This window comes from Tetrao urogallus (genome assembly GCF_951394365.1).
Source record: "Tetrao urogallus genome assembly, chromosome: 7".
In the NCBI taxonomy this organism is placed as follows: Eukaryota; Metazoa; Chordata; class Aves; order Galliformes; family Phasianidae; genus Tetrao; species Tetrao urogallus.
In genome coordinates this window covers 2,749,562-2,757,786 of record NC_136820.1, presented here as the reverse complement: position 1 = coordinate 2,757,786, position 8,225 = coordinate 2,749,562, and positions in this window count along the sequence as shown.

The following is an 8,225-nucleotide window of genomic DNA, read 5'->3' as shown; positions in this document are numbered from 1 at the left end:
TGATACCACATGTGACCAAGCCATGAAAGGACTGAAGTTACTTATTTTGCCAAGTCAGATTTCACCAGTGACATTTATTTACTGCAGCTGGATGATTCCTTGGAGGAGTAAAAGGAATGTGGAGTCTTGAAATGCAAAATGCAGCATACTCTTCTTTTGTTCGGTTCAGTTTGGCTGGTGTGCTGGCACAGCTTTCCACGAGGAAACTTGCTTCTTGCAGGTGCCACTTGTTTCAAGCCTTCTCTTTATCAAGTTGACTTTTCTGCCTAGAGAGCAGTGAAGCTGTTTGGCTGGAGCATCAGGCTTAGTGAGTGGGGATTTCACATTGTCTTTTTTGGCCTTAAAAAAGACTGTACTGATAATTGCTTTTTCTAGAAAATGAACATCTGATGTTCTGAACTTCTGAATAAAGAGGTACTGGATTGTTAACAACAAATGCGACACTTATGGTAGAGAAAATGTGTATTTATGGACCCGTACTAGCAAACCTGTATATTTCAAATACATCTTTTGGAAGCTTTCTTCAGACTTTGTTTAAACACTTTACTTTGTCACGCCAAGTCAAAATGCTTGCATTTAAATCTTTTTAAAACGCATTCAATAGATATTGAAGGGTAAATGTACAAGGACAAGAAAGGCACGCTGTTGTGATCTGAGATTTCTTTTGAAATATGGTTGGGAAAAAAAAAGCTTTTTAAAAAGTACTGAACATGCTGTGAGCAACGTCCTGAAGCAGAGCTCTTTAACTGCTTTTAAAAGTGCAGTGCTCATGCTGCAAATTCTGGCGTAGTGCCTTCGAGAGAACTCCATTTTTGCTTTCCAGAGTAGCTGAAAAGCAGCAGTTCTTTGCAAGTGTGTATGATGTATTGACTTGTCCCAGTCAAAATCTTGGCTTTTTAGCATGCTTTATTGCACCTGAAGTGCAGGGTGGAAATACCCCGGCTCGTATGTTTTGGGTGGCACGGATCAAACGATGCTCACAAAGTGTTTCCCTTGGTTGGCCTTCAGTTGTTGATTCTGTTAGTAAAATCTATCCATGTAGGCTATGCCTTATCACTTATGTTTATCTCAAGGTGGGAAAAGTTGTCTTTATTCGCTGTGGAAATGCTGAGTACAATTCAGTATTAGCAGCTGTTCTACATAGTGTCTCCCATGATTGAAAATTGACTTCTGTTGAGATACTTAATTACAAGTATTTGGTATGGAAAGCTGCTTCTCTTTATGTCCCCCTCTTCAGTCTTACCCTTTTCTTCCTCCTTAGTTCTTGCTTATGCTAGGAAATCTTGTGCATCGTCTTTCCTGGATTAACCTCTGCAAGTTCTCTGACCCTAGCATGGATGAGTGTGAGAGCCTAGTTAGCAAAATGTCTTTGCAGTCTGGTACCATGACTGCTGTTATAGTTTAAGCTCTTCTCATGGTAAATTAAATTATATCAGAACAAATACCTTAATACTCTAAATTAAACATGCAAAAGTGTGGGTTTGTATTGCCCAGCTAGCCAAAAAGTCTAACGGCCTCCTGACTTGTCTCACAAACAGTGTTGCAGGGAAGGAACATCCACTGGTGAGGCCGCACCTGGAGTACCGTGTTCACGTTGAGGTCCCTCACTGCAAGAAAGGCATTGAGGCCCTGGAGTGTGTCCAGAGAAGAGCAGTGAAGCTGATGAGGGGTCTGGAGCACAGGTCTTATGAGGAGCAGCTGAGGGAGCTGGAATTGTTCAGTCTGGAGAAGAGGAGGGAGACCGTAGCCCTCTTTACAGATACGTGAAGGGAGGTTGTGGGAGGTGGAGGTCAGCCTCTTCTCTTGTGTAATTAGTGATAGGACTAGAACGGGTGGCCTCGAGTTGTGCCAGGGGAGGTTCAGGAAAAATTAGGATAAGTTTCTTCTCTGAAAGAGTGGTAAGATGCTGGAAAGGGCTGCTCAGGGAGATGGGTGAGTTACTGTCCCTGGGAGCACTCAAGAAACATTTAGATGTAGTGCTTAGGAACATGGCTTATATGGGGGAATATTGTTGGTAAGTGTGTGGTTGGACTAGCAGATGATCTTGGAGGTCTTTTCCAGCACTGGAGATTCTAAGGGAAGGCAGGGCATTTACATTTCATGTTAAAGCAGCTCTTCAGTGCTGTTCCCTCAGTGATTGGAATAGGGTACCAGCCAGGTACTGAACTGGACTCTGTTGTAAATATGTATTTTACTACAATTACTTCACAGCGTAACTTCAATTGTAGTATGAAAACGAGCCTGCCCTTGGTTTCAACTGAAGTGCTATGCTTGAGTCTGCTTTTTTTTCCCCTCTGATCTTTGTCCAGGTAAACTATTGCAGATGTTCCATGGTAGCCATTACATAGCTTATAAAAGATGAGGAATCTTCAGCAGGTACTAAATAGCTGAGGAACCCTGTAATGCTTGCATTGTTCTTCAGCGATGTTTGTAGGCTGGAGCAAACAGTCCAGCTTTTCCCTCAGGCGTTTTCTCATTTGTGATAGGTGCCAGCAAGCTTGTTTAGATCTGTCCTAAAGCCTGTGGAGGTTGGTTTTTGTCCAGACAGACTTCTGAGCTGCTTTCTCACCTAGTTGTTTCTAACATCAGTGCTGTCAGAAAGGTGAGGATGGGAATACTGGTCATACATAGCAGCGCTGCAGACGTGCAGTTGGGTTCATTTGTGTGTTTTGTTAGCAGTTTATGTGGATGGTGATACAGCTTGTTCATTTTCAGTACTCTGGAGGGTTTAAAATTTGATTGTGTTCCAGAATGTTTCTGCTGTTCAGTCCATCAAGGCTTTTCTGTGCCGTTCCATATCGGTTTCAAGAAGTGTTTGTGGAGATGCCTCCTGAGAAATCTACTTGCAGGATACCTAGAGGGATTTTGGGAACAAAATGCTGAAGTTCAGAAATGTGGTATGCATATCTAGTCTCATTGTAGAAGCTGCTGCTCAATTCCCAGCTGTGGCCAAAGCTGGCAGCAAGGCATGGTGGGAGGCTTGGCTGCAGCAAGGCTGTGAGCTTGGGGGATCTGGATGCGTGTGGTGATGCCTTTAAGCATAGTGCTGCTGCCATGTGAGGGGCTGCTGTTCTCTATAGCAGCCCGATATAATTTTTGGAATGGATTGGGCCTCAGTTACTTGATGAGGAGTTGTTGATAACGAAGTTGACTCTCCTGTTTTCAGTGTCTGAGTGTAGTTACAGCTCTAAGTACCCGTATTGGGAAGCTGGGAAACAGGGGTCTCTTGCCTGAGGATGTTTCCTACTGCTGAGAGATTGATCTGAAATCAGTTTTCTGTTCTTTACTGTCCTTAGTAGAAGTATTAGGAACCTCAGTCAGTTTGTTTTGTGGGTGTGGGGGAGATACATGCCTCTCATGGTGAGCATTAGGCAGCGTTGGAAAGAAGGGTTCATACTGAAACTTGAATATGGTTTGGCTGCTTGTTGAAGTCATGGGAAACTGAATCCAAACTCTCAGTTTGTGTCAAAGGATTATTTTTAGGAGAGGACTTATTGTGGCAGTGTTTCTAACTTCTTCTGAGGTACAGGCTCGGAATACCTGTTTTTTTGTCTAACGGAGCTAGTTATTTCCAGGGTTTGATAGAAGATTTGAGTTTGATTTCCTCTTTCTTTAAGCTGCTACTAAGAGTTTAGAGTGATTATTCAATTTTTGAAGTACTTGTTCCACCTTAATACGATGCTGACGTTACTTTGTGCTGAGCTGAACAGATGTTGCATGTTTAAACTGCAATAAAAACACAAATCAAACTTGAGACATGGGGTGTTGCTTATTAGAGTAATGCTGATCTAACCTAAAAAGACTTCTTGCTCTCCAGGTCTTAAAACAGCTGGCAGCGTGCTGCATCCTCATGTGTCTTGCCTGTTCCTAGGTCGTGGGGTGTTTCTGCTGATGTGGTTTGAATATTGTAATTACAACCAGCTGTTGGGAGGGATGACTGACTAGGCTCTGTTTGCCTGGATTTGCCTCCTTCCTTGTCAAGGAACAATTTTGTTGCAGGAATATCTCAGTCATTCCTGAGTTGTCTTCCAGATGATCTGCATCCAGTACCCTAGTCAGTGCTTGATCCTTTTTGACCCATTCGTTTTGAAGTGTGATTTTGCTGCTGTTAACTGAGCTGAAGCTACTGGACTCGATAAGAAACGAACTAACTGGATGAAAGCGTGATGTTTTAATAATAAATAAGACTAAATTTCTTGATGGTCCCTAGGGAAATGAAATATATTCAGTCTTTTTTATCATTGCTTTTCTGTTTTTTCCCCAGAATCTGAACTTTTGTCACTGGTAAGGCATATGAAGCAACAGATTTGTGAGTCACTTTGCAGGAGAATTTGAGAAACTGGACAGTATTGACATTTACTTTGGGACTGTTGAGTCGCAGTCGATTTTCACTTTAGAAGGAAATAAAGAAGTTACTGCTCATGTTTCTAGTGTGATACTTTAAATGAAGCTTAAAGTACATAATAACATAATAATAGGTCTTAGTTTAAAAGAGAGAAGTTAGTTCAGGAGATCATAGGTTTCCATTATTATTGTTCAGTAAGCAGTTGGTAAATATTTTGCCTTTCGGGAGGTATTCCAGGCAAAGCATTCTAATTGTAGTTCTTGATATCATACCCATAGCTCGTGTATTTCAGTGAAATCACTTGTGTTCCTCCAAATTTGTTGAATTTTAGAGGAATGGGTGGGAAAACAACAAAATCAGGTGCTGTGACGTGTAAGTTGTTATTGATGCTCTCTATGTGAAACAGTCCTCAGTGCTCATCATAGAAGTGAGAGGGTAATAAACTTGATGTTACCATCCTGCAAATCTTTACATAATTTTCCCTTAAAGAGAACAGAAGCAAAGGAATTGGAGTTCAGTTTTGATGTCACAGCATTATGAAGGCTATAAAACTACTAATAGTAAGAAACTGTTTTGTAATTGAGGGAAGACACCACTATCCCTTCTTATTAACTGGAATCTAGTATGCTAACTGTACCAATTATCTTCAAACACAGAGCTGTGTTGAACCAGTCCCCTTCACACAAATGCCTGCAGCAAATGAAAGTTCTCCCGTTAAGGACAACTGCATTTTCACAAAGCCTGCATTCAGCCTTATGTACAGCAGTGCAGAAATTGCCAGCTGAATTCATGCCTGTGATGACGTGACTTAGTGTAATGTTTCTCCTTCCCTGGTCTGCGCTCATTGAGATTGCGTTCATGAGACTCCAGAGGGATCAAAATGGACAGCGTAACTTCTTGACCCCTTTTAGTCAGTTTCCATTGAAAATCAGGCCAACTGATCATCTGATCTACTCTTCCTTAATTTTTGGATTGTTGGCCAGGGTCAGGTACATTCTGGCAGGAGTAGACGCCTTGGATCTGATTGTTCACTAAGTTTGCTGAGCATTTGCTGCTAGCTAAAGGGAGATCTGTATCAGTGCTCCTTCTGAAGGAAAAGATGCAATGTGAGCTAGACATCCATTTATTTAAGCTGGTACACAGTAGGCCATGTTTGCACATCTACAAGAATGCTTTGGATAGTTGTTTTGGAGCACGTTATTCTGTAAGAATTAATTTCCAAAGAGAATCTGAGAATTTGGATGACAGACACTTGCAGCGGGGAGATCAGAAATTACTACTTGTTTTTTTTTCCACTGTCAGACATTTGCAAAGATATCTGGCCATTTAATCTTGTCCCTGGAGTTGAAAACCTCTCTTTGTACTGGTACCTGATCGTCCTACTTGTGCTTGTGAATCTGGATAGCTACTCCATGCTTCAAGACTTTATACAAGAGTTAACATGATGTAAACACGCTTAGCTTCCTTGTTCAGGTCCCTCTACAGGAACACTCTCCTGTTTGTTCCTCTGGTGGCTGGAGCTGCCTGCCATGTTTAGATCCAGTGGGCACACAGTGTTTCTTCAACAGAGGGCCTGCTGTGCAAGGTGTGCAGCTCTGGGAGAGTTAGCATTACGACAGGTAGCTGCTGGTCACTTGAGAGAGACACATTTTACACATCCAGCTACAAGTTCCTTTTGCTAAGCCGAGTGATCTTAGGTCGTTTTTCTCCCTACTCTTCATCCTTTTGAATAGATTTCTGCAGCTGGACTGTTGTGGCTGATGCTAACACAAATTCTAGTTGGTTCTCCTTCAGTTCCTCTGTAATCTAAGCCCACCCTAACCTGCTCTACATCAATGATCCTGGCTCCAGCTGGAAGCCTGCCATGAGACGGAGCACAGAACTGGGGTGAGCACTTATCTGCGTGCAGATAATGAGCAGCTGTAAGGGTGTGCAGAACTCACTTCAGCTGAGCAGCCACTGAGACACATCTGTTTGTGCATTTCTGTGCTCGTACATGTTGTGAAGGGCAGTTTCCTAGGAGCTTATCTGCAGCATAGGTGAGGAGAGATCCATGGTGGTGGTTAGACAGCTCTCGCCCTTCAAGTGAAGATATGGGAGTACATTGTCGAGCCAGTTAAGCTTTCACTTCTCTTATGACTTGTTAGACTACGCAAAGAACTGTTTAAAAATAAACTGGTATATCTCATCAGCTTTATTGCTGGGTGGGGATTACCAGTGGGTGTGGTAAACAGCTGACCTGTATGGATGGATTACACAGCTATTGACAACACCCTGCTTATCTCTGTGAGCTCCGCTGCTGTGTCGTAACGTGGGGCTCTGCTGCAGGTCAGCCTGTTTGTCTTTGGAACTCAAAACAATTTTTTAGTGTCAAGATGGAAAAAATAAATCGCACTACAACAAAATATGAAAGTGTGCTTTTTTGACTACACACAACAGCATTCTTGCCACGCTCTGCCAGTTTTATCAGAGTAGAACAGCCAAGAAAACAGACATGAACAAAACTTGTATTTTTTTATGAACGCAAAGAAGGCTACATGAATTAAGGATAGGAAAATTTGCTTTGCGTCTTGCATACTTTACTGTTAAAATTGGAAGCTATGATCCACTTTGCTTTAAAAGGCAGACTGGAAAAGGTAGGGGTATGTGGCAGTAACATCACTTTTGAGGTCTGCGTTCTCTCAAGTGCTGTATGTGCTGTAGGGCAGTCTCTGGATTGAATGCCACTTGCACAGAATCTTGCTCAGTTTGTAGCTTGTTTCTTGGTCTTTTCTACTTTCCCATTCAGCAGGCCTGAATTTGCCAGTCTTGTATCTTTGTTGGATTGTGAAGAACTTGAAAGCAAACTGACCTCACCAAGCCTCCTCCCACCACAAAGTGGGGTGGAGTATTGGTGACAAGCTTATCTTTCAGATTTGAAATGGAGTAGCATGAAGTGTAGCTCTCTTTGATATCTCACTGGGATGCTGTCCACTGATGGTTATTGATGTCCTGATGACTGGTTGGGTCAGGTTTTTCTTAATTCTGGGTTTTTCTTTCACTTTGTCTCTTATGCTTCTTTGAAAAGATGTTATCAGGGCTTCTGAAAATGATCGCCTGCCACAAGATCTTAGAAGAACATTCAGTGGAAAGAAGCATCTTCACTAACTTGACTGCTTATAAGGATCTTTCTGTTTTGAAAGCAGTTTGTCAGCTGGACAGAGAACAAGTGGCAGCTAATTGTATGCTGGAATCCTGCTGGCTGAATTGGAGCTTCTCACAGAATAGGAACATTCCCATTGATCAGTCTACCTGAAGATTACAGGTTAATTTACAACAGGTGTTACAGTGAAATGTGACTCATATATTAGAGCAAATGGTGGTATTGATCTTGCAGAGACACATCTGACAGCGGTCCTGCTGAATTCATTTGAATTTCCTGCACCGTTGGCGTTCATGTGGAAGAATACTCTGCTTTGTTGCTCAGTAGAATTGGTGTGGCCAGGCCTGTGTGTGCTGGTGCTTCAGTATTTGTGCATCCAAGGCTGTTTATTGCAATGTAAACTTGTCAAAATTAGCTCTTGTCAGTTGCTGATTCAGAGGAGTGCTTCTATGTATTATTTGTATGAAACACACGTTACAAAGAAAGTAGGCACAACTTTTGGTATACGTTCTTTTCTCTTTAGAGGAAAATGCAAAAGCAGGACGATATGGAGTAGTTCAAAATGTGCTGTAGTGGGTTGAAAATGTACCCAGCTTGGAGTTATTTTCATGTTCTCATGCTCCCTCTTGAGTAAAAAGCAAGCAGTGGTTCTTCTTAAGCTTCAATGACCAAAACCCAGTTTTGTTTTGTTTTTGTGCTCCTTTAAAAAAAAAAAAGGTAATGTAACGTTAGTTATGT